At 42.0% G+C, this 8,367-nt stretch overlaps 1 long non-coding RNA gene across 1 annotated transcript in view; it reads right to left on the bottom strand.

Moving 5' to 3' along the window:
• Positions 1-7,785, bottom strand: part of LOC108698880 — a 54,824-nt gene extending 47,039 nt beyond the window's left edge. The window contains exon 1 of the long non-coding RNA XR_001932727.2: positions 7,498-7,785. This is a non-coding gene — a long non-coding RNA (uncharacterized LOC108698880). The remainder of the gene's footprint in view (positions 1-7,497) is intronic.
• Between the last annotated feature and the right edge of the window lie 582 nt (positions 7,786-8,367).

An 8,367-nucleotide genomic window follows, 5' to 3' on the forward strand; every position in this document is an offset into this window, starting at 1 on the left:
GATATTTCCTTTAATTCTTGCAGTCGATCTAGAAGAGTAAAGCTGTAGGATAAAGGAATGATTTAGGCCTGAAGGACATCTGCATATGTCTCCTCTTTTTAGATTTGACCAGAGTATCAAAGGATCTTCCAACCGAAGACAAATGCCATCAGCCCATTCTTATTTCCACCATAGGTCTATATGAAATCTATTTTATTTAGCATTGTCTACATCAAATTGTAAGCAATGAGATTGAAACTAGAGAGATGCAGGAAGCCCTAATTTTCTCACGAGACAAGTCTGTGTTTGTGTGTGTACTGGGTGCTAATAGTGAGTGTATTAAGGTAACAGGAAATTCACGGTTCGTTACATGTCCATCACATTTGTTGAGCTAGGTACCTTCACTTAACGAGAGGGTTCCTTTGCCCCCTTTTTTGTTTGGTTCATGTATAACCAAACTGAGCCATTTATTTAGTAATTAAAGATAAACAGTGCAATGGCCCTTGTTTATTGAACTGTTGGACTGTCAGACAGCAGTTAGTTTATCTAAGGAAAGGCGAAGGAAATGAGGCCTAATTTCAATATCCTTTGCTAATACATCATAGACTTAGAATATATGAAAGCATAAAGTCAGATGTTAAGGATGTAACAAACCTGTTATCTGATCAACATCAAAAAAGAAAAGTGTTTTAAAGTAATACAAATATAATGCAGTGTTAGGGTCTGGCCACATTCGAAGAGTTTATTCGACAGGTGACAAATCTCCTCGATCTGCTTTCCTCTGCCTTCCGCCAGCTAAAATGTAAATCGCCTGGGGGCAGGCACACAGAGCGATTCATTTTCCGAAGTCGCCCGTAATTGCCTTACGAGGAAGGTAGATAGAGGAGATTAGTCGCCGTAAAGAAGAGGAGATTTGTCGCCTGGCAACTAATCTCCCTGAATCTGCCCGTGTGACGAGACCCTTACCCTACACTGGCAAAACTGTTGTGTTTGCTTCAAAAACACTACTATTGTTTATATAAAAAAAGCTGCAATGGGCGAATTTATTCGGCAGGCACGAATTTGCGGCGAATTCCAGCAATTTGCAAAACCGGTGAAAAAATTCGCCGTTGTACAAAAAAATGGACGCTGGCGTGTGTTTTTACTGACACCGGTGCATTTTCTCAGGCGAATGTGCGCCGCCGTCCAAAAACGGGCGCCGGCGTCCCAAACTTTTAGCCGTTTTGCCAATTTTGTGGGAAATTCGAAGAAAAGTGGAAAAAATCAATATTTATTAATGCCAGAATTCATTTTATTTCCATGACCATCTGTGGGACAGTCTTGTTCAGGATAAAATGCATTTCTGTATGGGTAAAAATGGGTACAAAAGACAACCAACTGCAACGAGAAAAGGGTTTTCACAGAGACCACATAAGTCAAAGGTTGAGTTCTGCCGATTGGGTTATTTATGGATCTCTTCAAATACATGCTAGAAAAACAGGTCTTATAAATATTATCATTTTGGCACAAAGCTTCCCCACTTCAGAGAGAGACCAAACTGTGCCATTTGGAAGCACTTCTTTATCTGTGATGGATGCAGTTCCATATGGTTCTTCAGACAGATGCTGCTCAACCTGTTGTATTATGTACATACGAACAACATGAAAGTCGTTTAGTGTGGCCTTTGTTTAGTGTACATATGTGCTCTATTTTATACACATTTGGTAGTGAAACTGTATACTGTTATGAAAGCTAAGAATAATCAGATAATCTGATCATCTGCCCCGCATGTATTCTAGAGGCAAGAGTCTGGAAACTGTTATTAGATTCCTAGAGACCATATGGGGAGTCGACACCAATCTGTTTCACCTTCAGCTCAAGAAGCACAGTTCATATTCCGTGTTCAGTTACATGTAACATGGCATTCCTGATCTTTCATAATATCATTTGTTAGGAGAATATTACTTTACTTCTGCTTTCCCATATGTAATATAGACTGACAGTGGACCTCAGCTTTGTTTTAAACAGATAAAGAAGTAACACCATTCAGACAGGGACAATATTCAGAGCGGTCATATTCATGGTTTATTTAGGTTCATTTACAAGGGTATATGCCAAATCCATTTATTATGGTGATCTTCGTCCTATGGCTCTCAAGTTGCTAAATACAACACAAAGCTATTGGCTATCTTTGGAACTGTGAGGACTGTAGTGTAGGAATAACCCAGGAATCTTAGATTGAATCTTGAATGGTTGCACCTATACTCAATCTTAACCCCCCCCCCACCCAAAATGTTTCCACCGCCTTTTCTCACCAAAGTTTGCCTTAAAAAGAAAAATACCATGTACCAGATTTGTAAGGTATTTTAGCATATGTTGTGTTCTGTTTCAAGTTGTGTGTAACATAACATATTGTGAATTACATAGTACACTTACAATGTGAAAGCCAGAGAGCAAAGTCCAAAAATCAGGTACAATGCAACATTTTTTTTGCAATTTGCACCCATGTTTGCCATGCTGTTTGATTTGCCACAAGAGTGCACAGACCTGCAGCCAGTCCCACAAATACAGTGCTGCCTGTGTTTTAGTTATTTATAAGCGGAGGGAAAGGAAAAGCCCCTTGGCACCCCCCCTCACCCCTTAACTTTTGCGTCATTGAGACTCTCAAGTTATGGTGCAGCTAATGATGCAGGCCCCAACCGGCCCTGTCCTTACCACCTGCTTTATGTATCTGTATCCGGCATGTGGTGCAGAGAGTTGCAGAGCAGAAGTATTCAGTGCATGATAACTAAGGGGTTCACTCCTGCCTTTTGCACGGGGGCATTGTAAATAGTTCCCGTTATTGTGTGTACTAAAAACTTTTCTGCATTTTGGCATTTATACATATTGCTTGCCACAACAGAAATAAAAAAAACACATGTCAACATGATTTCCCCACAGGTCAAACAGATGTTTATCTGCATGGAATGCCAAATAGCACAGAACAAGCAAAGAGACTTGGTCCCTGTATTTCTTGGTCTATTGTTGCCACATCCAATAGGATGGTAGGGCATTCTGCCAAAGCTGCATCCAAAGGGTAGTGGCCGACGGGGAAATTTGTCCCTCGCAATTATTTATGAGTGTCTGCAGGTGACAAAATGCCTCTCCATTGGATATAATTGAAATCACTGGCAGTATGACCAACATATTGCAAAGTCACCTGAAGTTGCCTCTGGAGGAAACTTCGAGATGATTTAGCAATTTAGACATACGTTGGTCATACCGCCAGCGATTTCAATTATTTCCAATGGGGAGGCATTTTTGGCACAATGAATATGCCAATTGTTCATGTGAGCAGTGTTCCTGTTTTACATTTTTAAAAATGTCTTTGCAGTATGATCTTTCTGCCTCCACATTTTCCCCAGGTGGCTGGGTATTCCAAGTAGAGTATGTGGAGATTTGTCGCCAACAGTCACTCATAAATAATCATGGCGACAAATTTCCCTTTCGGCCACTGCCCTAAAGGGGCCTATGCATGCAACAATGTTTGGGCAGAAGAACTGACATTGCCCCCCCCATATATCAGTGCAAGCACCAGATTTGTTTTAAACGTCTTCAAAGACAATATCACCCTGATAAAGAATAGATCGGTAGTTGTGTACAACTAATAAGTACTGTATGTCTTTGAAAAAGGAGGGCCATTTACAAGATAATAATAAACTACTATGTACACTGCAAAACTGGACTAAACAGTTCAAATGTGAATTCTTTCCAAAAAAATATACACCCTAGTCATTTTAATGACTGTAGGTTAATCCTAAATCAGCACATACCCCTAAAATCTTGGGAATCAGTGCGCTCTCTAAGGGCTAGTCCACACGGAGAGATAGCGACGCGTTTGCGGTCGCGGCGACAAAGCGCCGCGACAGTCGCCGCGACCGGCGCAGGCGACAGTTTTGTATGGGCGCCTATGTAAAAACGCCTGTGCTAACCACACGAGGCGATGCGCTTTTCAACAGTCGCCTGAAAATGCCTCGCCAGGCTTTTTCAGGCGACTGTTGAAAAGCGCATCGCCTCGTGTGGTTAGCACAGGCGTTTTTACATAGGCGCCCATACAAAACTGTCGCCTGCGCCGGTCGCGGCGACTGTCGCGGCGCTTTGTCGCCGCGACCGCAAACGCGTCGCTATCTCCCCGTGTGGAATAGCCCTTATAGCCGCCTATGACAGGCACAATGAGTTCTTTGAAATAGTGGAAAGATTATGTAAGCCGTTGTGTCAGCAGTCCACTGTATCCTTGTTCCAGTGAGTGAGTTTGAATCATTTCTACAGATTCACCACATATTCCACATTGTGCCAGAGATTAGAGGAGTAAAGGTCAGTACATAGGCAGATTATCTTGTCTTTCATAAATATTCTTTGGCCATGGTGACCTGGAAGTCTGTGCACAAACTTTACTGACATTAAGCCTCTCAACCAATACTCGTCGGCTCAAAAAGTTGTTAGTACCAATAACACTGAGCTTATGGCAATCATGCTGTGCTGAAGCTGTAAAAGCCATGTAGTTCACTAGTTGTGAGGACTGTACCTATTATAGTTCTTTTGCCGCTCTGCACAATTAGGTCCCATTTAGTGCTCATTCAGTAGGCACTGGTGTGTGGGGCATAGTTGCACCTCACAGCACATTAAAATTCCAGTGCAAACAGCAGCTCTGGTGGGTGTAAAGCAGCCTTGTCCTTTAAGGTGCTCATACACTGAGAGATCCACTCGTTTGGCGATGTCGTCAAACGAGTGGATCTCTCCCCGATATGCCCACCTTGAGGTGGGCAATATCGGGCTGATCCGATCGTGGGCCCTAGGGCCCAACGATCGGATCCTAACGAATAGCAATGGGCGGTCGGATCGCGGGACCACATCAACGAATAGATGCGGCCGCGATCCAACGGGATTTTTTGTCCCATCCGATCGAGATCTGGTCGACTTTCAGCCAGATCTCGATCGGTGAAGCCCGTTGGGGGGGCCCCATACACGCGCCAATAAGCTGCCGACACGGTATGTCGGCAGCTTTTATCGGCCTGTGTATGGCCACCAGGGCCGCCATTAGAAATCACGGGGCCCCGTACAACAAAATTTTTGGGGCCCCCTGGGCCCCGCCCACACTGACGACCAAGCTCCGCCCCATATCCCGCCCACATCGCAGTTAAAAGACCACACAGACATCAGCGCTAAAAAAGTAACCCCCCTCCACACAAGTTGTAAAAAGCTATTGATGGTCAGGGCCCCCTTATAAAAAAAATTGGGGCCCCAAAAAAAAAAAAATTAAAATTTTTTTTTTTTTAAAAACATTGGTGGCAGGGGCCCCCTGTTAAAAAAAACTTGGGGCCCCAACAAAAAAAAATGTAAAAAAAACTAAAAAATAAACAAACATTGGTGGCAGGGGCCCCCTTCTAAGTTAAAAACAAATTGGGGCCCCAAAAAAAAATTTGAAAAAAAATTAATTTTTTTTTGAAAAAAAAAAAAAACATTAGCGGCAGGGGCCCCCTTATAAGTTAAAAACAAATTGGGGCCCCAAAAAAAAATTTGAAAAAAAATTAATTTTTTTTTGAAAAAAAAAAAAAACATTGGCGGCAGGGGCCCCCTTATAAGTTAAAAACAAATTGGGGCCCCAAAAAAAAAATTTGGAGAAAAAAAATTTTTTGAAAAAAAAAAAAAATGGTGGCAGGGGCCCCCTTACAAGTTAAAAACAAATTGGGGCCCCAAAAAAATTTTAAAAAAAAAATAATTTTTTTTGGAAAAAAAAAAAAAACTGGTGGCAGGGGCCCCCTTACAAGTTAAAAAAATTTGGGGCCACCAAAAAGAAAATTAATTTTTTTTTTAAAAAAAAAAACCCAAAAAAAAACAATGGTGGCAAGGGGCCCCTTACGAGTTAAAAAAAAAAATTGGGGCCCCAAAAACAAAAGTTTTAAAAAAAAGATTGGTGGCAGGGGCCTATAGAATATTAAAATAATACATTGGTGGCCAGGGGATTAAAAAAAAAAAAAACACAAACTGGTGTTCAGTAGAATTGAACTCATGGCTTCGGTACTTCAACTTCGCCTCCTTTCGTGACTTCGGGTCTTTTCACCGCTTCAGGACTTCGGCTTCGGCTGTTTTCGTGACTTCGGGTCTTTGCGCTGCTTCAGGACTTCGGCTTCGGCTGTTTTCGTGACTTCGGGTCTTTTCGGCGCTTCGTGACTTCGGGACTTCGGCTTTTTCCGTGACTTCGGGTCTTTTCGTCGCATCGGCTTCGGCTTTTCGGCACTTCCGCATTCGGCACTGAAGAGGCAAGACGTACGGCTCGGGCGCTCGTAAGGGGGGCCCGGATCTTCAAAAAAATGCAGCGCTGCCGGGCCCCCCTTCATGCCCGGGCCCGGTACGCTTGTCCCCCCTGTCCCCCCCTGATGGCGGGTGATAAGTACAGCATTAATATATTCAATTACCCTACCAGAGCCCCCTAACTTGCTTGTCCTAATAACACGCAGGTTAAAGCTGGCCATAGATGCAAATATTCGATCGTACGAATCAACGTACGATCGGATTTTCCCATCTCGACCCTCCACTAACCATTCAGATCAAAGTCTTACCATTCCAATCAAATAAGAACAGATCAGCCAATGTTCTGCCCCTGACAGCAATCGTACAATAGTTATGTCTGACAAAGCAAGTGACAGTCTCCCACTGAAAATCGTATGATCGGCAATACACGCGGAGATATTATCGGCAGCCGACAGAAATTTTCTAACCTGTCCGATCGACCAAACGACCGATCTCAGCCGGACGAAAAATGTCGATTCGTACGATCGGATTGTTGCGTCTATGGCCAGCTTAAGGGACAGGAGAGAGAAAGCCTATGTGCCTCCACCACCAAACCCTCGCCTCATGAGTACAGCACTGCCAAAAACTCAATTCTGGTACATAAAGAACTGTATGCAAAGTACAAAAAAAATCCATAGCAGTTTGTGCCAATTGTTTGCATTTTGCACCCAGTCCTGGGTGACCCTTCATCTCTTTAAGCTTATGTTAAAATACTTTATATTAATGAGCTGCTGGATTGTTTGAAAAAGATACAAGCATACATGAAAAGCAATCTTGCATATACATATTTACTGTTAATATGATGATAGTCATTGCATTTGTATTACTGCTTAGTTGGCAGAATGGTGCGGTACATGTGATGTGGGCCCACAGAGATTTTAGTACAACTGCAAGGATAACCAGAAATGGCATTCTGTTGAAAATGGGGGTTGTTTTGTGATGCCACATCATGCATGCCTACAGTTGTCTGTAAACTAGGGTGACAAAATGCTTAATACAGTGCTGTGCCAAACCGTATGCATTCCCACTGTTGGGATATTTCATAAATCTCCTAATTTAAAACAGAATATTTGCATGTAAGCAATACTCTAAATGTGAGCTCAATGTTGCAAAACTCCCTCGAGGCACATGTATCACTGTTGATCCCTTCCTTATATGTGTAGTATGTAGGAAAGTAAGGCTACGCAGACTGCTGACATTTACTCTTACCTGCTCGTTGGCCAAATTCCTTGGGTAAATGGAGGACATGCAGCTAGAATGTGATAGGACAGAGGTGCAATGAAATAAAGGTGGATGCAGGAGTTTCCAGCTCATTTAGTAATAGGAGCAGAGACCATTCTCATTAGATTTCCCATTCTCTTTGATTTTGTAGATTCTAAAATGCCAGAACGTCAGTGTGTTGTTGGGAATGCAATAAGGTTGACAGACACATACAAAATCCACGGGTTGTGTGGTTAATTAGCATTTAATTATTTACATGCATGCTGCATGGCAAACAAGCAGTCTGCAGCATTTGTATCTAAACAGACTGCTAATTAGCCATGCAGAATGCAAGGTTATGATGTGTCTGGTTTGAAAGGGTGTATAATTCCATGAGCATGTTCTTGAATGGTTGTCAAGAAATGCATTCCAGCAAAACATTAATTAATTGACTAATTCATTCATTTGAGTTTGTACCACATTGAATCCATTGTATCCACCTGTTTGAATCTTCACTCCCCAATGTGTATTGCTTGTCAATATGCATGCAAGAATTTTCTGAGCTGGAATAAAGCATTCGGACATGAAAAATAAATTGTTAAATCTATAGAAAAAGTTTTTACCGCAACTATAATTTCCATAAAATTTATTAAATGATACCCTCAGTATTTAGCTTTATTCATCCCTTCAGGTTTGTACCTACAGACAGTGACAGAGGCTGACAATGAACATTATTACAGGTATTGGGATATGCGATCCGGAAGCTCATTATGCAGTAAGCTCCAAATTAAGGAAACGTCATCTCCCACAGACTCCATTTTATCCAAGTAATCTAAAATTTTAAAAATGATTTACTTTTTTCTCAGTAATAATATAACA

The sequence above is a fragment of the Xenopus laevis genome, chromosome 8L (genome assembly GCF_017654675.1).
Source record: "Xenopus laevis strain J_2021 chromosome 8L, Xenopus_laevis_v10.1, whole genome shotgun sequence".
NCBI lineage: Eukaryota > Metazoa > Chordata > Amphibia > Anura > Pipidae > Xenopus > Xenopus laevis.